The sequence below is a fragment of the Prionailurus bengalensis genome, chromosome B2 (genome assembly GCF_016509475.1).
Source record: "Prionailurus bengalensis isolate Pbe53 chromosome B2, Fcat_Pben_1.1_paternal_pri, whole genome shotgun sequence".
NCBI classification, from domain to species: domain Eukaryota; kingdom Metazoa; phylum Chordata; class Mammalia; order Carnivora; family Felidae; genus Prionailurus; species Prionailurus bengalensis.
In genome coordinates, this window is record NC_057349.1 from 119,307,903 (window position 1) to 119,328,194 (window position 20,292).

The window sequence follows — 20,292 nt, forward strand, 5'->3', positions numbered from 1 at the left end:
CCTTCTTAGATCCACATAGGCTAATCTAATTCCAGCTGCCCCTCTAAAGATGCTGGGACTGTAAGTTCACATGGAGGCTCCCTACTTGAAGAGAATTAAGGCTCTGCTGCCCCAGAGCATTATACCTCTATAAGGGATTGCCAGAAGGAGAAATGCTTCAACCAACATCTAATTACTAATGGAAATGAAAGGAATAACTTAACCTCCTACCATTATTGCATTCAAATAATACCCAACGTGTTTTAAGTACTCCTCTGAAATCTCCTTTATGTCAATAATTTATATAATCTTTCCTCTGCTTCAGTGAACCGAATTAAAATCCTGCATAGGTAAGAAGAGACTGTTTCTGATGACTTCGATATCTGTGAGATATAATATCTTTCTTTCTCTGTGGTTATACTTGTTAGCATAAGTGATATTTAGCCTGTGTGTATACATGGTGGTGGGGAAGGGAGGGGAATCAAGAAAGAATAAGTTGTTCTGCCAACCAGAAGCAGTTGTTTCTTGTAGTTAAATTGGATGCTCCCTAAGAAGTGTTTCATTGAAGTGTTTGCTTCAAAATGACTCTGTTCTGCTGCAGTGAGGAGAGACTTCCAGTTAAAACATTTAATTAGTTCCCAATTTAGTCGGCCAGAATGATCAGTCAGCCTGTGTTTTGGAACCTGAGTTTGTACATTCCTTGGGATTGGTGAGTCTTGCCCAGCGGATGTGGTCAACTGTGAATAGTTTGTATGCAGTTCACATCACAGAACAGATTTTTCTCCAGCCCCTTGAAGGAAAGCTAGAAAGGGATTAGGAAAAAGTGGGTGATATGGAGATAATACTTCTCTGTCTTCTCCTTAATCTCCCTACAGAAGCATATAGTAAGGGTATCTCCAGTATTAGAAGTTGTGGACGCTGGGAAGAGTATATGGAACTAAACTGAGCAGGATTTGGGTTTAAACTGATTAGATTGTTTTCACTCACTTTCAGGGTAATCATGATCTGGATAGTGGCTTTAGACACACTACATTTTAAATAAATTTTTTTGGCTAATACAAATAAATGATACACCAGGGTTTGTATGTATATATTAATTTGTGTTCTGTATGTCTGTGAAAAACTCAGTCCTTCAGTCCAGCTAACCATCCTGGTTTTTTTTCCCCCATAGTATAAATCTAACCTGCTTTTTCTGTCTATACCAGATGATACAAAGTTCTAACCCAAATTCTGTACAGTAGTAATAAATTAACCTAGTGAGTTTATAATATTTTGCTGAGAGAATACCTTCAGGCTTTCTAAGTTTCTTCTAGCCAGGAGGCCTTTGAAAAGATGGGGTCTTTCTTTCCAACCTAGCTCTTTCTCCTTCATAGAACTCCAATCTCATCTGTCATTTCTCTAGTCCTAGCATTTAATGTTCTAGAAATAGCAAATAGAAATAGCAAATAGGTTCCCGCATTGTCTACGACATTTCCTATGACTCTGCTTTTGACTATGATCTTCACTTATCCAGAATGCCCATGCCCTTGCCATCATCTGTATAACAGCATTTCAAATGTTATTTCTTCCAGGTAGACATTCCTGAAATCTCTACTTGGGCTAATGGCCTTTCCTCTGAGTTCCCTTCTGCTGTCATGATCAACACAGTGAGTGGAATAGGAGGATCTCAATATGTGTGAGTGAATGCGGTATATTCCCAACCTACATGGATTATCTTCAGTGTGTCCCTGTTTACTAGCCTCTGAGCATCTTGAGATCAGGGACTCTTATTTTGTTCATATTGTTTATATTTGCATTCCTGGAGTCCAGCTACAAGCCTGGATGGAATATGGAAGGTGCTCAATACTTTTTTGATAAGAAAAGTGACAGAGAACATTTTAATACCTTGTGAGCGATAAGAGCTAAGTCTCTTCCAGAAGACGACACAATTTCTTTGAAATATTTCCCCATGTCTGAATTCTTTAAGATGCCGAAGCTAAAAGCTCACAGATGCATGCGTTGCCATGTATCGCTAAGCATGCCCTCCTGCCTCAGGCTTTTCAGGTGGTGAAAGGGGAAAATGTTGGTGATTTACAAAGGGTTTTTACTAGTAGATACAGCTTCCTAGAACTTCAGGATACTAACTGACACGATCTGATAAAACACGAGTGTAAAGAAAGTTTTCATGAAGAATAAATCATAGAAGGAAATTTTGCTAATATCAAAGATTCATGGGGGGAGAGTTAGAACAGAAGTAGAAGGTAAATGAAGTCTACTGATCAGTGAGTCATTTGGACAGAATCATAAGGGTCCACCAATGGAAACTGTGTTTTCTTTTCACATATCATGTTTTTGATGCAGATAAGTGAGTTAAAGTAGGGATGAGAAAAACACATATGTGGGCTAAATGGCTAAATTCTACCTAAGTGCTTTGATTCATACGCCTCATTCATTCAGGACTTACTTTCATAAAATAAGCTCTGTGAGCTTTGGAGCTGGCAAAGAATGTTTGAGTTGAGTGTAAAAGATAACATTCTTGGAAAGCTTTTTGAGATATTTTAGTCTCTGTTTCAGAAATTAATATGAATAAAAATGAGAATACTTTATCTGGGAGAACATAATACCTCTGAAAGTATATATATTTAAATGATCTGGAAATTAGTTTCTTTGTTCTTACCCATTCTGCAAAACAGTAAGAATTTTGTTCCTTTGGATTCTAAAATGTAATATTCTGCTTAGTGTCAGATACCCAAGACAGCTTTGGAACCTAGGACTCAGAAAACAAGCATGGGAGTGGGCTGTTAAAACTAAAAGCAAAATAGCCTAAAACAAAACAAAATGCAAGTACTTTTAAAGAATATGCCCTATGGGAAAACTAAGAGCCAAGTGAAAATAAGCTGCTAAGATCACCCATATAGGGAGGTGGGTGCATAATAGGACCTCACCAAATAAATGATCTCATCAGATTTTTGACATCTTGGTTTTCTGGATTATTATAATGGGTTGCCTTGCTGTTGTTCTGAAGAAAACAATCTTACTTTTCACTTACTTGCATAGAAAGCACAGTTATTCATAAAAGGGGAATATCTTTGCAGAAACTTGAAAGTAGATACATCCAAATATCCAGGACTGCTAGATATGCTTAGAAAGAAAAAGGTGTGCGTTTCAGTCAGTACAAGTTTTGGCGAGTCTGTTAGGCATCACAGTTACAACACAAATCCCAGGTTTTGACTTGTGCTTCAGTAAATTCACACTCACATCATACTGTTAATATGCATGAGCTGAAAAACAAGACAGTCAAATAGAATATAAATGGACCTGATCTTCAATAACCTTGATTTATTTTCTTAGATTTATTGCAGATGCAGCTCAAACATTGTCTAGTGTTTATATGGAATTGAACTGGTAGTAGTATAAAATGGCCATCTGGCTTGAAAGATTGCTGTAGTTTCTGAAACTTTCTCCAAGAAATACCATTTACATACACAATTTAAATTGAATAAAAATAAAAAAAGACTACTTTCACTCATTTTGGTAACTGTCGTAAATGGCACACTTAAAAATTTACTCCAGGCAGTTATAATCTGATGACATAGAACACTAGCACAGTATCACTGAGTTTAGAGAATGTATTTTACATCTCTGGGCTCTGAAATATTAGCCCATGGATCATTGCCTCCATTTTCCCTTTTCCCATTTTCCAACTCCACTTTTGGTCCTGAAGCTTTTGGAAGAGAGTACCATTTCACATAAAGCTTCTACTCCCCCACCTTCTGGGCATTACTGGCAAAATCAAAACTCTTTTACCCTACAAGAAAGAGAGAGACTTCTCCCCATGTAAACATTGCTGACAGCTCTGTCCCATCCTTTGAGTTTCCTAAAAGCATCAGAAAGTTGTTTATGTATCGGTTGGTTGCTGTGCTTGGAAGTGGTGCCATATTGATGTTCTTCGTCATGTGAAGGGGTTAAAGAGGTCTACCAGCTGGATGAGAGGATCGAGCACTTTCTACTGACTTCCCATAATTATGGAGACCGTCCTTAATTTTTCAACAGTACTCCTGCAGGTCCTTCCTTCATTTTGTTCAAATGGTTCAAATTGGTTCAGATTGTTCAAATTGAGCCATCCAGCTGCTGATTGCCAGCCATGTTGGTTAGCCTTCATGAATTTACTGCCTAAAGGTAATGGTTCTTACATTTTTGCCCTCAATATCCTTTTATAATATTAAAAGTTGTTGAAAACCCCAAAGAGCTTTTGTTTATGTGGGTTTATATTTATTGCTATTATATCTATCCATATTAGATGTTAACACTAAGAAAAGAAAAAGTGTTTCCTGGTTGACACTTAAAATAAAAATCATGGGGTGCCTGGATGGCTCAGTCAGTTAAGCATCCGACTCTTGATTTTGGCTTAGATCATGACCTCACGGTTCCTGAGTTTGAGCCCCACGTAGGGCTCTGCATTGACAGTGCAGAGCCTGCTTGGGATTCTCTGTCTCTTTCTAATAAATCAAACTTAATTTTTTTTAAGTTTTAAATAAAAATCATAAATCTATTACATACAAATAACATATCTTTATGAAAAATAACTATATTTCCCAAACAAAAAAATTAGTAAGAAGAGTGACATTGTTATACATTTTTACAAATCACTTTAGTGTCTATATCAATAGAAGAGAGCTGGATACTCATATCTGCATCTGCATTCAATCTGTTATGATATGTTGCTTTGAATTATAGTATATGCAGAAAATCTGCCCTCACACAAATATGTAGTTGGAAAAAGGGAGGGGTATTTTAATAGTGCTTTTATGTAGTCATGGATATTCTTCTCTGATATTATAGCAAAAATCAAGAAGTGGTCATTTCTTAAGAGTGAAAATCTTAAGCCATATCAATGAACTTTCATACTCTTACTTTAAAATCTGTTCTGTCATGTGTTTTGACTGTATCTTTTATTTTATGGAATCACACATATATCCTTTTGAACATATTAGTTAATAGGATTATGAAGATCTTACAAGTATTGACATATTTCATTATTTTTGTATAAATGAGTATATTAAAATTATAAATGTTATTTAAAAATTATATTTATACATATATCTGTATACACATATACATACATGTTTACATACATACATATATGTGTGTGTGTGTGTGTGTGTGTGTGTGTATCCGGCATTTGTTAATATCACCACCCATCTCATCAGAAGTCTTAATGTATTGAGAAGTATCCAACACAAGATGACAAATTTACCAAAAATCCTAATCTTCACTTTTTGCTCTGATTTTATCATTGGTATCAAAACCTGTCAGTTGTTTTCCCTGGAGTAATAAGATCACTTCAATTCATTTTTGAGAAAATGTCTGATAAATTTCCAACTGTGAATAACTATAGCTTGTCTGTCAGTCAGTTTTTTAAATGAAAATCATGTTCCCTGAAAAAAAGCTGTTAGTACAGTTCTGACTCAAAAAAGATCACAAAATATTTTTCCCCAAGACAGCCATTACATTTTAGCAGAAGTGCTTTATGCATATTTCCCATTTCATCATACATAATATTAAAAATATATGTATTTAAAAGTTTAGAATTAATAACATTAATTCTTTTTACTGTTTCATTAAAAATTTTAAGCAAAACTAGATTGAAAAAAAACTGCAAAAGTGGGACACCTGGGTGGCTTAGTTGGTTGAGTACCGAACTCTTTGTGTGTGTGTGTGTGTGTGTGTGTGTGTGTGTGTGTGAATATTCTTTTTTTGTTGTTTATTTATTTATTTATTTATTTATTTATTTATAATTTACATCCAAGTTAGTTAGCATATAGTGCAACAATGATTTCAGGAGTAGGTTCCTTAATGCCCCTTACCCATTTAGCCCACCCCCCTTCCACAACCTCTCCAGTAACCCTCTCTTTGTTTTCCATATTTAAGAGTCTCTTATGTTTTCTCCCCCTCCTTGTTTTTATATTATTTTTGCTTCCCTTCCCTTATGTTAATCTGTCCTGTGTCTTAAAGTCCTCATATGAGTGAGGTCGTACGATATTTGTCTTTCCCTGACTGACTAATTTCACTTAGCGTAATACCCTCTCGTGCTCAACTCTAGATTTCAGCTCAGGGCATGATCCCAGGGTTGTGGGATTGAGCCCTGGGTCAGGCTCTGCACTGAACGTGAAGCCTGCTTGGGATTCTCTCTCTCTCGGCCCGTCCCCTGCTTGTGCTCTCTTTCTCTCTCTCTCTCTCTCTCTCTCAAAAAGACAAAGCAAAACTGCAAGAGCATGGCAGTGAGGGTAGAATCATTACTAGCATAGTTTGAGTGTGTTGCCTTTGAGTCGTGGTAAAGCACAAGAAGCTTTAACTCTATGGTTTTTGCACTGTGAGTATGTCACCACAATGTAAGAAGCAAATTATATCAATATTATAAAGAAAATAATTTTTACATTGCAGACCCCTGATAGGTCTCCAGAAGCTTAGGGGATCTGGAAGTCACATTTTGAGGACTGATCCCTCTTTTGGTGTGACTTTGTATTTTGACTTCCTCTCTCACTTGCTTTTTGAGTAACATAGCAGCTATTCAGAGGACATTTCGCTTGTCCTTACTGCCAGCCATTTTTCTAGATGCCAAGACAACATTGATTAGTATTGCCATGTTACTCTAAATCAGTACAGCCTATTTGCATGGCCGATGAAAAACGTCAGAAAGTCATGGAAGTGTATGTAGGTCATGTTTAACATGTAGGAATTTAATGGGAAGATAATATGTGAAGTACTTAACCCCAGGCAGGGCCTGACACATTAAGACAATAAATTGTCTCTTATGCCTTGGCTTTCAAGAAACGTTGATTGGACTTAAAAGTGGATTTGGTACTCCACCAGTCTCTCTTCGATCCACTTCTATCCAGCTGCAGGCGCTGAGGTCTACTGTCTTTAGACCAGGCCCACTTTTTCGTTCGGTCTGTATCCAGTGCATCTAAAATGAGCTGTCTGCTCAATATTTACAACTTAGCTTTGCATTAGTTTTTTAATTGTAGTTCTATTCTATTCTCTATGTCCACACCTCTGCTCTAAGTATAGCCCTGCCTTAAGTCTTAGCCTGCTTTGCTCTGACCCTTGTGACTCTACCTATCTGTATAATACCCGCTGCTGTTATGCCTCCAAATTTATCAGACATCCAGGACAAGAATGCTGTCCTCACCTATTTCTTTTTTTTCTACGTTTTTTTTTTATTTATTTTTGGGACAGAGAGAGACAGAGCATGAACGGGGGAGGGGCAGAGAGAGAGGGAGACACAGAATTGGAAACAGGCTCCAGGCTCTGAGCCATCAGCCCAGAACCTGATGCGGGGCTCGAACTCACGGACCGCGAGATCGTGACCTGGCTGAAGTCGGACGCTTAACCGACTGCGCCACCCAGGCGCCCCCTCACCTATTTCTATGTACTGCCTGCTGACCTCTCTTCTGTTCTAGGGACCCACTGGGAGGTCAGGATTCCTGAGTAGTGATACCTGCCTGAATGCGGCATATTTGGATACAGATTTGTTCTGGCCTCCTCACCCATTCTGGATCCAGCTACAAAAGATAGATTGGTTTCTGTGAGCCTAACCCCACTACTTCCCAATTTATTTACATCCCCATTGGTCTCTGCATTAAGAACCTACAAGTCTTCTTTTTATTTTCCTTATCATCATCTTCATCATTTCTGTCCATATTATAAGTAGTTATAAGAAGAGCCCTCAGTGAATCTGAGCTAATTTTTATCCTGGACCCCAAATGACCTGATGAATCTTATCACGACTCTAATAAATCCCTCAGTATTGCTTCTCAATAGACATGAATCCCGTTTTTTGTACTCTCTGTTCTTGTATATCACAGATGTTTGGAAAGATCATAATGACTAGAGGGTAGAGAAAGAAGGGCAAGACAGGTCAGTGAGACCAATTATGAGGCTCCTTAAAAGAAGCTAGTTTAGAGATCCTAGTGGCTAAGACTAGGGAAGGCAATGGTGTTGTAGACAGATGGAGAAGCTAAGCTAATACTTGAGGTAAAATCAGTAGATCTGGACTGGACATATGGGTTAAAACGGAAGCAATGTTTTTCTGCCTGGTTTGGACTCTGGGTGGACTAATTCAGTGATTCCACTGACGATAGAAGGAGTATAGAGAATTGAGCTGTTGGAGGAAGATGATTGGGTCAGGGTCAAAGTATCTGTGGGATATCCAAGAGCCGTAAGATAATTGGTAATATGTACTTTGTGCTGTAGATACTGGACTAGACTGGAAAAATACTGAAGCATATATGTCGTCAGCATATAGATCATAACTGAAATATGTGGAAGGATGGCATTGTCCAGAAAGATAATATGCTGGAAAAGATGAGGGTTCCTGGAACTGAGCATGGAAGCAACCAAATTTAATGGACATTCAGAAACATTAGGGCCACAAAGACACTGAGGTAGGATGGTCAACATTCTTTCAATACATGTTATTGGTAAATCGCTAAGCATTCAACCTTTACCAAACCTTGTAGGAGACTCACAAGGGGAAAAAAACCTGAAAATTAAAATGAAGTAGAGCAGAATTTATAGGATTTTTGTGACCCAAACTGATGTATATTCCGAAGCTATTTTAGTATTTCTAGGCTTTTATTGGAAAAAAGAACATCTCATCTAGAATTGAGATTAAACAGGGTAAGGATAAAGAGAAGGCTATAGAGGCTAACAGTACAAAGGGTTCAGAAGAGGGAGTTATAATGAGCCTGAAGAGATGACAAGTTGTTTTACTCTTTGGAAAGAGACAGTTAGAGGAGACTGGTTAGTGAGCTGTCAAGGAGAGCTGGCTTCCTCGGACACATTCTGGGCACAGTGGTTCAGATAGGTGGGAACCCTTAACATTAGTAATTGCAACATCTTCATAGAGCCTCATTCATTAGCCTTCATAGAGCCTTCAGTTATTAGCCTCAACATCTCTGTACCCATTCTCAATACTGAGACCATTGAGGGAGAGACTTTCTGTTTGTTAAATTTCATCTACCCCTTCCTAAACTCACATAGACTACTGATGTTACCCATCTTTATAGACAGCTCATTAGAGCATACCAGTGAAAGCAAAAATAAAATCTCACAGGATTTATAATAAGGATAACATAATGGAATTGGCTGGCTGGAATCATGATGTCAGAATAATGATAGCTCTCATTTCAGTGTTTCTAGATGCCAGGCCCTGGGGCACTTTATGTGCATTCTGTCATTAAATCCTTGTAATCCTACACATAGTGTTTACTTCTAAAGAATAACAGCCCCCAAACTTACATATGCAAATACAATTTGTTTCTAATGTTGATTGTCCTTACATGTATATTTCAAGGCAATTAATATTGAATTTGTCTAGGCTTTAATTTGATTGGCTGCATCTATCTACAGTTGCCAAATTGTATGTCAAAGCCTGAAACTTCAGTTTGTGTTTGACGATCAAAGGAGATAACTTTCTTTTTAGTTTAGTTTAGGAAAATAGTACTCCTCTAAGCCTATTTGAACCCGACCCAAAACTTCATTTCTTTAAAAGTTTTGTGCTATGGCATTGAAGTTTCTGAGTTTGGCTGTTTTGGAAACATTAGTGATCCTATAAAGAAAAATCACTAAGGAATCACCAAATCAGTATTCCCTTAATGGCAATTTCTGGTTACATTTCTTGAGTACTTAGAGGAGAGGTTCCCCGGAGAAAAATATACTGTTGCTCTTTAGCTTTGTTGTATAAACTTGTCAAACTCAGAGAAGTACATTTAAAAATTAATACTATTGGTAAACTACATACATTTCTACTTACAGCTTTTTATTTTAAAGAGCTGTAATCTTTATGTTTTTGTTTTGGATTCCTTTATATATTACTTTGGAAATAAAAAAAAAAGCGCTAAACAACAGTGTTGCGTAACCGAGGTTAACAAGAGTGAACATGACTTGACTGCATTAAATTCTTGAGCCCCATCTGTTTCCACAGCGTCTCCATTTTCATCCAGTGTGTGCTCCTTTTTTCATAGGCTAGTCCCCATGATTTATCGTGGTCCTACCAAGCCTTCTTCAGATGTCTGAGAAGAAGAGGCAGGCCAAAATTGTTACCCTCGACAAGGAGAGCAGTATATTCTCCTTGAGACCAATGCTGATGGATATCTCCAATAAACAAAACAACATCTGAGAGATCAGTTTCTTTTTGATCTCCTCCTCTTCTCTAACTATGCCATGTGAGACTCCTTTGTTAGCTATTTTTCACTCTTTACCCAAAGCACTGATGCCCCTTAATCCTTGCCTATTCTCCTGAGCAATATTCTCCATAACCACAGCTTCAAGGGTCATACGCTGATGACCTCCTTATCTCCAAACATTCTCATCTTTGGGTCACATATCCAGGATGCCTATTGGACATCCCACTAGATGACCCTTAAATAACTGAAATCTAACATGTGTCTGTTGCTGAATACTAAATGGTGCATACATGGGATAAAACTCCACAAAACAAGGCAGGAAATAATGAGATGACCGAGGAGCTCTATACTGAGCAATTCCTAGAGCTCACATGTATTCATGATTAGGATACAGGATTGTCCATCTTTTTTGAAGCAGGTATATAACTAGTTGATCTAATCATGTCATCAAGAGTCATGTGCTACATATCCACAGAGCGGCAGTCCTAAAGACTGAATACTATGCTGTAAGCACTTGAAAATGACAATTCCCCATTGTATTTGTATTTCTCTTGGACACCCTACCTGATCCTTCCTCTCCCATTTGGGCATAAATGGGGAAAAACAAAGATGACAAGCTCAATTGAGTTTCATGGTTAACTCTGAATTCCTTAAAGGATCTAAGCAAAGCACAAGTGGATGCAGTTTTGTGTGTACTTAAATGGACATGACACACTTCTCCAGTGTCTCTAATCCTTGTCCATGCTGAGAGCCACGTGCAGGGTTATCCAGCTGGTGAGAATAAACAACCATTCAGGGCTTTTGGCTTTCTCTGTGTGTGAGTCACGGAGGGGTGCTTGTTGGAGTGTAAAGAAAGATAAACACATGGCAGCTCTCTAAAGCCTGTTTCTGGAAACCTAGCAGGAAGGAACAGATAGCCATTGTTCAGAGCCTGTAAAGTGTTATGAGACTGGAGTGGGAAATGCATACTTGGGGAAGACCAGACTTTTGATGGATCCGAAATTGAAATGCTTGTAATTAAACTGGAGCTAAACCAGTGGTGACAGAGGGGTTTTTTGGGTGAAAGGATGTAGAGAAAACAGGACTCAAGATCAAGGAGTTGTCAAGTTCAGTTGGATCAGGAATTCTCGTAAGAAAACAAAACAAAACACTGGAGAAAACCTGATTTCCCCTGGAATTGACTTGACAATGTTCATGAGAAGGAAAAAAAAAAGCACTGAAGCCCTTTTGCTAGAAGCTACAACTGTATTCATGGCAATGGCCACCTTGGTAATACAATGTGGTAGGTACATACAATTGCAGATTCTAGTCTGCCATGGAACCCCATTATAATACCTTTCTGTGGAAGCTTGTTCATGCCTTAAGCCTGTTTAGATTCTGCACATCTATGAAAGAGCTTGGGAAATAACCTGAATCCAGCACTGCCTTCATATGCAAGTAAAAGGGTTCCTGCCCTGGGTCTTGTCCTTCAAGCCCTGCATATCACAAACACATGGCAAAGGAATTTTGTAAGGAGACATGGGTGCCCTTACTGTGGATAGAGTACTCAGTACTGACACAGTACAACCTATAACCATAGATATTCACGTTGTGACCCACATTGTTGAGGCTCCAGGGAAATGTTCGTGCCTATCTTGTGCCCTGTGTCCTAGAAAAAGTGACTGTACCTAGGACTGTGTTGCTGTTGGACAGAGAAACCACTTTGGTAAGAAGGCAGGATCTGAACAGCAGAAACCCTTAAGACAATAATATATATTGAGTGATTTATCAAATCCCTCCTTGCAAATACTATAAATGCATATTCGTTCTTTCATAACAAAGTGTGCTCTTCCAGTAGTGATGAGCAACCATTGTTCTTGCTCTTTTTTTGTGTTCTGATTCATGCTTCCAGAGATATTCCCAAACTAGTGTGGTATTCGTAGCACACGCATATATTTTGTGGCTGTGGAACATTTTGCAAGGTTAAAAAATTGATATTACTCTTCTGTTGATATTAAATTTCTATACCCATTGTGTTAGTCATCCAAATATCATTAGACCATCAACAGAACACAGATGTGAACACTGAGATGTGTAAAACTTAAGGTGCTTGTCTTTGATAATTTTCCGACTTCCAGTCATGTAAAAACCGTAGATTTGTACACAGTTCCAATTTTGTCATTATGACAGTTGCACATGTCAAAGTAAGAGAACAAAACATATTTTTTAGAGTGTCTTAGCTGGACTTACAACTTAAATATTAGGACATATGGTATGTTGGCCTTCAATTTTACTTTTGTTTTTTTTAGTTCTATAGGCATTAAGTAGTTTACCAATTGGTACAAATAAGATTTTTTAATATGCAGAAAACGTGAAAAAAACGTGGAATGCTTCACAAATTTGTGTGTCATCCTTGTGCACAAGCCATGCTAATATTCTCTGTACCATTACAATTTTAGTATACGTTCTGCTTAAGTGAGCACTCCAATTTAACTCTTAATTTGTGTCCTGCAACCCTTACTCCTGGGTCTGTCTGAACACACTTGACCCAGCACTATCCAAGCGACCAGGGTTAGGTGACCTGGATTCCTAGTTGTGACATTTCAACAAGGAAAGGACGTAATGTCGTGTTAACCTGAAAATATCTCAACTATTCACTCAGAAAATATTGTCACATGCCTTTGGTTCTGGTGATGTAGTTTCCTTTCTAAAGAGGATTTTCTTTTCCTGAAGAAAATCAGTCATTTTTATGTTCTGCATCTTACAAAGTTTTTTTTCACTGAGATTTTCATCCCAGGAGTTCTGGTATAGAACACATGCAGAACAAATTCGGGTCTTGTGCAGAGAAACGCTTAGGGAAATCTTCATTTTTAAAGGTCACTGTTTGCTGTCCACAACACTTTATAATAACTGCACTCCCCATTTAGTGGGACTTCAGAAATATTGTTTATGAATTATGTGTGGAGATAATAAAATATGATGTCAAATTCGTCTGTTTGCTTGTATATACACACCATACACAAACGTATATAATATATATGTTCATAATGAATTTACCTCTGTAAATAAATGACAATAAGGAGAGCAGAGATGCATAACAAAATGTGTTAAATCTACATTGGGAGCTGATGTAGTGTCCAGGAAAAATTTTCCTAATTTTTTTATGTTTATTTATTTTTGAGAGAGAGAGAGTAAGAGAGAGAGCGTGGGCGTGCGCACAATCACACACACACACACACACACACACACACACACACACACACAAGTGGGGGAGGGGCAGAGATAGATGGAGACACAGAATCTGAAGCAGGCTCCAGGCCCTGAGGTGTCAGCACAGAGCCCAAGGTGGGACTGGAATCCATGAACTGTGAGATCATGACCTCAGCCAAAGTCGGATGCTCAACCAACCGAGCCACCCAGGTGTCCCCTGAATTTTACTATAATAGAAAGGAAAAGCCATCTATTAGTTGCCCACAGTAGAGAGAAGATAGTGGTTTGTCCTCAAGTACAAATGACGAAGAGGGGACCCCACCTTGAAGGAAGAGTCCCACAGCTAGGGTGGGTAGTCTGTGCTTCCTGCTACTCCTTTTTATTTTACTAATCTCTTAATGAGTCATCCTCCAGGATGCCTCCCCACTAACAAGGGCCCCAAGCTTCCAAATTCCAGGATGGGAGCCCCTACCTTCTCCTTTTCTTGGAGGTCCAGAATTATATGGACCTGTGTTGCTGCTTGATTTTGTTTCTTGTTATTTCTTAACTAGTTTTGGGATAAAGCTTTAGGCCTTCTCTTCTGAAGGAAAGTTAAGGAATCTTGAGTAGCTCTTTGAAGAAACCAAGCTCAAAAAGCCCTGCCCTTGAAACCATAACTTTGAACGTATCACTGCTAAAGATTCTGTTTATTCTTAACATGCTTGGAAACATAGGATAAACCACTTGGAAAATGAAAAACTTGAATAAAGAGCATAATACGGCTTTAAAAGTACATCAGGTTTTTCATACATGTGTTGTATGAAGTGTATTATGTCAGTAAAGTAAATGAAGGCTGGTTTCTGATAAACTTAGTAGCATTAGATGTATTTATAACATCCAACACTTTTTAAACTTGGTTTAAAATTAATTATATTTTGAGGAAAATTAGGCAGTTTACATCATTGGGAGATAATTAGAGACACCCTCCTTTAAGCGCCTTGTAAACCAGACTACTGATTTCCAGGATGCCGTAATCTGTGTGATAGAACATCATCTGTTCTACTTCACTGTTGTCTTTGTATTTCTTTTGTTTGTTTATTTCATAAAGCCCTTTGGACTGGAAACCTCACTGTAGAATTGTCAAAGTGAAAATGAGATCTTTAAATATTTGTTACTGTTATGATTTTTTCTTATTGTAAAATTAGAATCATACGTAAAAATGAAAGTCAATATCTATTTACATTATTTCGTCCTCTTCTAGTTTCAGCCTAAGCCTCTATTGTCTCTATGTCTTGTCTCCTTTGCTCTTAAACTATACTATACAGTCTTTTGTTTTCTGATTCTCAAATATATTTGTCTTTCTTGGGCAGATAAATTTATCTGTCCCAAACTATTTTGTAGGCATTTCTATTTATTTCTTTTTTTCAACTTGGCTTGGTTCTCACATTCAAACTCTTCTACAAGGGTCCCTTGCTTTCTAGTTTCCTCCTGTTGATGAAAATCTACATCATAATTGCTTTATATATTTGATTATTGGGCCCTTCTGCCAATTTTGTCCCTTCCACTCCTTGCCTCTTCACTCTTGTAATCAATATGTTTTTAAGTTTCTTTATTTATTTTGAAAGAGAGAGAGAGCAGGGGAGGGGCAGAGAGAGGGGAGAGACAGAGAATCCCAAGCAAGCTCCACACTGTTAGCATGGAGCGCAATGCAGGCTCGAACCCATGAACTGCCAGATCATGACCTGAGCCAAAGTCAAGAGTCAGACGCTTAACTGATAGAGCCATCCAGACACCCCTATGTGTTTTAATTCATAACTTAAATGTGGCTATCAAAGGTAATTAATCTGCTGGACCATTTGACTACCTAGCCTGGTTCTTTTCCTCATTATCTACTCAAAACAACCACAGATTCGAAAAACGAGGGGCTCCCAACCAAAGGAAACTGTGCTCTGTCTCTGCCTAACTTAAAACTATTAATAGTCAACAAAAAATACTCTATCACATTTTTCTAACTGCATGTGTAGATTGATCTCCCCAGTCTTCAAATTTTGTCCTCTTCTTTCTCCAAAGAGTTGTCTTCACTTGGAAAAAATCATACTCGTCTCAGACCATTGTCTTCCATAACTCCATCTGGTTTTTGGAAGTGAATCATGTAGACCGCTCATTCTTCTTTAATCCTCTCACATCTTGTTGCAGTAAACAAATCCCTGCTAAATGTTAATTCAGGCTCTCCTCCTTCATCCTGGAAATGGAATCAAGAGAAAAGAAACTGCCCTCGGCTGCATTTTTATTTGGAAGACTTATTTCTTTTCCTAAAGACTTTTATTTGGAAGACTTATTTCTTATCCCAATTCCCTCGTTTCTCCCCACTTCTTTCAGATACATTTTCCATGTGTAAAGTCTCCAGCCTGGACCAATATCACCACTCATCTATGGTTTCCAAAATTCTAGCTACCACCAGCAAAGAGCCCCAAGTGCCACAGACACTGTAACTGCTGGTAAACTGTTCCCTGGATGTTGGTATGTACATTTCTTACCTCTCCAGTTAGAGTGTAAATTCCTTTAGCTCAAGAATGAGTCTGCTCTATGATTGTCAAATACCATACCTGGTGGGTGATAAAATCCATTTAGGAAGTTGTGACCGACACTAAAAATAAATCAAATATAAGCAAAAAGAAGATAGATATCTCGGTGAATTACTCATAGTAAGAATAATAATTAATCAAGATGTGGAAATAGTCTGTTTATCTGTGGATAAATGGATAAAGAAAATGAGTATACAGAGGAAAGAAATATATGTGTATAATGGAATGATATTCAGTCACAAAAAAGAAGGAAGTCTTGAATTCGTAACGATATGGATGAACCTTGAGATATTATGCTAAGTGAAATAAGAGAGACAAATATTCTCTGATCCCACTTATATGCGGAATCTGAAAAAACAAAAACTAAGCTCGTAAATACAGAGCACAGATTGGTGGTTGCTATAGGTGGGGTTGGGGAATGGAAGAAATGGGTAAAGGAGGTCAAAAGGCACAAACTTCCAGTTATAAAATAAATGAGTCATGAAAAATGTAATATACAGCATGGCAACTCTAATGAATAATCCATATTGCCTATTTGAAAGTTGCAAAGAGAGTAGCTCTTAAAGGTTCTCATTACAAGAAAAAAAAATTGTAACTATATATGACAACTGACGATATGGATGTTAACCAGGCTTATCGTGGTGATTTTATAATATATATGAATGTTGAATCATTATGTTGTATAACTGAAACTAATGTTATATGCCAGTTATACGTCGAGTCGTAAAACAAAGTTTAGAAATGGGAAGAAAAGAGTAAGAATTGTTTTGGGGAACCTTTTAGTATGTGCCCACTGGGCCATGACCAACGTTTTGAGAAGCACTGTCCCATAGCGTAAGAGCACAATATGTGCTTGGTATTTGGTCATTTAAAGTTGTTAAAAGGAAAGATTTGAAAGAAGCCTGTCTATGCAGTTCTGAGGGTCTTTTTGTTACTCTTGCTGTTTGGTCTTCAGTCTGTGTGGGGTCTAAGCAGTCACTTAGGTTGCTTCGTCAGCCTGGTTGAGTACCTCCTTCCCTTGTTCAGAACATTTGGATGAACCACAGATTCCCTGAGGGAATTCGTATGCTGATGTAAGCCTCATGATGAACACCATGCATAAACTCCACTGTGGGTTTTCTATCTCCCAAATGGGAAGCTAATTATTATTGACATAAACTGCTAAGTTCCACGCCCTTCAATTTATTTTAGCACATATTCATGGAGTGCCTCCTCTGTGCCAAGATTGCATGGACTGAAGATACAGAGTTGAATCAGACGCAGGTTACACCCTAGAAGAGCTAATGATTTAATACAGGAGCTAACAAACTGCAGCCCGCCGGCAAAACCTGGCCCACGGTCTGTTAGTGTAAAGAAAGTTTTATTGGAACTCAGCCAGGCTCAGCCACACAGAACTGAGTAGTTGCAACAGAAACCATCTGGCCCACAGAGCCTAGATATTTACTGAAATATATCTATGAAAACGTTTGCCAATCTCTGATCTAATAAAACCTCAAAATTGAAGATAATACTTTTTTCTATTATATTTCCATATGCAAAAGTGACAGATATATCAAAAGCAATGTAGTATTCTCCTTATTTTTATGACTAAACAACATCGATCCCTGATCTGTTGGGAGCCCTTAAGAGTTGACGAGAAGTGGCTCCTTTTGAAAAGTTGGTGACAGAAAAACATTATGGCCTTAACGAAATGACATTTCATGTTTTTCTCTCTTACACGTACATAAGCACCCTGCCCAGAACTGGGATGTCTGAAAAGAGTGCCAATATTATCACAAAAAATTACAGAGCTAAATCAGCTGAGCATTAGATCAGAGATCACCCAGGGCCTGCCCATTAGCTGAGGATAGCTCATGGTTATCATATGCTTGGCTCTGAAATTTTTGAACAACGTTAATTTGAGAAATTAATATCACATTAAAATCTGGGTCTTCCAATTCTTTTGAAACGTCAGATTTGGCAACGGTAGGGAACCATTCCCGCATGACGAAAGCCCACGGGAGCTAAAAGCAGCTTCCGTCTTTGAGTGAGACATACATGCTCCAGATTACCCTGTTTTCTACTGCTCCCAAATATTTCCTTGACTCAAGATTGTCAATTGCCATTTTCAACAAATTTACATTGCTATTTTTCTCAGTAAAGAAATTTCTCTGTAGCTGTTCTTTTAAAAGTAGTATGACAAGATTCACCAAAAAAGATTGTTTTTAAAAAAACTTTATGAATTTAATATGCAGGCAGAAGGTTTGCAGTCTGCACTCACTTTACTGACTTATGTTCTTTTTTAGCCCCCCGTGGAAATGATAGTTTAATGTCTTAACGCCCATAAAGAAAAGCAAAACCGAAATGTGGCTTAGAACAGTGATCTCCAAAGAGATCCTAGGGAACGTTTAAGATAAACTACTGAGGTTTGGATAGAAAATACTGGAATCTACATAGTTGATCTCCTTCTTACTTTGTATTTTATATTTTTATATATTTTATAAGCTTATAATATAGTTATAAAGCAGTACATATAGCTATACACACACACATATACACATACACGTGTAACTGGGTAGATAGTCAAATGAATTTTGGTGATGGAGGCATGTGATCAAACTAGCCTGCAGACTTTAGTCTCGGGAACCGGGAGAGATCTGGGAAATCATCACATCCAAATGTTCATTTTACAAAGAAAGAATCTGAAATCCCTGGAGGTGAAGTGATCTGGTCAAAAGCACAGCCATGTTAGCAATATACCCCACTGCCTGCTTTTGTCACCAAGGCCTCCATGGGAAAATGAGACCAACATGGCGGTTAAAAAAATCCCCCGAAATAGCTGGGCAATTTGTAGGCAACTCAGACTTCTTCCTCCAGCGTAGCACACATTTCAACTGGTGGTACCTAGAATAGCTTCTCTTTTTTTTTGTGAAAAATGGCATCTGACCATCTCCCGACTGCCAGTAGAGGCCACCACTGTGGCCGCCTTCTCATTGGCCAGCTCTCACTGGCCCTCTTCTGCCTTCTTTTCCTGTGGAAATAAAATATAAGGGCAGGAGAAAGGACATATTTGGTAATGTTACGCTCCTCAGCTTCCTGCTCGGGGCTGTCTCAGCTGCAAAATGTCAAGGGAAAAAATATCCCTCCAACTTGGAATGAATTCCAGACAGACCCTGATGCCTGCAAATTTGTCAGAGGGAGAGCCAAGTCCAGAAAAGCAGAACATGAAGAAGGCTCATTATGCGACTTCAAGAGACGCTCAAATAATCAGACACTCTGGTATTTATGATTTTCCCCATTTCAGATGGCCTGTAGTTCACAACATTCCCCTCCCTTCACCGCTGATTCTGAACTTCCTTTTAAATTAAACCTCAACAGTTATAAAAAGACTCTCACATTACTTGTAAGCCACAGGCACTACTGGGAGACACTGTTCGTACAGGCCTGTTTGGGGCTGGAGCAGGACAGCTCTTTTTGATTATTAGTCTGGGAAGGGCAGGCCAGGAAGGCAGACTCACTTCACCTTGACCACACCATTGCCCTCCTCTGCTTACCGCATCTGTGCCAGGACCCCCTGCCACTCCCAGCGTTTGATACAATGATCTGTACTAAAAAGCAGCTATTTTGTGCCCTTGGCTTTCCTTTTTCATTGTGGCTTTTATTGTAATGGGGGGGGGGGTGCGGCGGGCACGAAACAACCAGCAAATTGATGCCGACTCTCCCGGTTTGTGAATATACCAAGAGGACTTGTTTGTAAGGTTGAGTTCTTAGGGGGGGATCTTAGTCTGTTCCTGGCATCCAGCGCGTTTTCTTTCTCCTTTAAAACCATTGCCACATGCTGGCAAAAAGGTAAGGAAACAGGATTTGTAATCCAAACCTCATTAAATTGCTACATACACATTTTCCCTTCTGCTTCTCGCTCTTCAGTTCTAAATGCCGTGGCATTTGTTTGTACTTGGTCACCCTGAGTCCTTATTTGGGTTCTCCAGTAGGCACGAAGGCATCCAAGTATCAGTTTTAGCAACCGATGGAAGTACCCACATGAGGAATCGGGTGTTCAGTCCTAACATGTGGTCTCGACGAATAAGGGGCTTCTGTTTTCTTTTCCTAAACCGTCCAGCATCTCGACGCTGGTTTTGCTCCTCAACAGTCTAAGGTTTGTGCTACTTCCATGGTGATCGACTGTTAGGTCATAAACATTAGATTGTGGCATCACCGGATGAGTCAGTCGGGAGGAAGCTGGGCTGGAAATACAGCTGAAAGCCTCTGTTGACAGACAGATGCCTTCTTAATCATGGCCTCCGTGGGGAAAGGAAAACTATCCTGGGCCCACCCCCGGCATTGATTCACAAACCTGGACTGCTCTGGAAGAGGCCCGGAAAGCCCATCCTTGGGGGAGACCACGGTTCCCT

At 38.8% G+C, this 20,292-nt stretch overlaps 1 long non-coding RNA gene and 1 other non-coding gene across 3 annotated transcripts in view; one reads left to right on the plus strand and one right to left on the minus strand.

The window, feature by feature from the left end:
* Positions 1 to 20,292, plus strand: part of LOC122489991 — a 282,636-nt gene that overhangs the window by 149,626 nt on the left and 112,718 nt on the right. For both annotated transcript variants that reach the window (XR_006299059.1, XR_006299060.1), the window contains one exon: positions 1,551 to 1,654. This is a non-coding gene — a long non-coding RNA (uncharacterized LOC122489991). The remainder of the gene's footprint in view (positions 1 to 1,550; positions 1,655 to 20,292) is intronic.
* LOC122490646 lies at positions 12,504 to 12,610 on the minus strand. Its single transcript, XR_006299190.1, has one exon. It is a non-coding gene; the product is annotated as a U6 spliceosomal RNA (small nuclear RNA).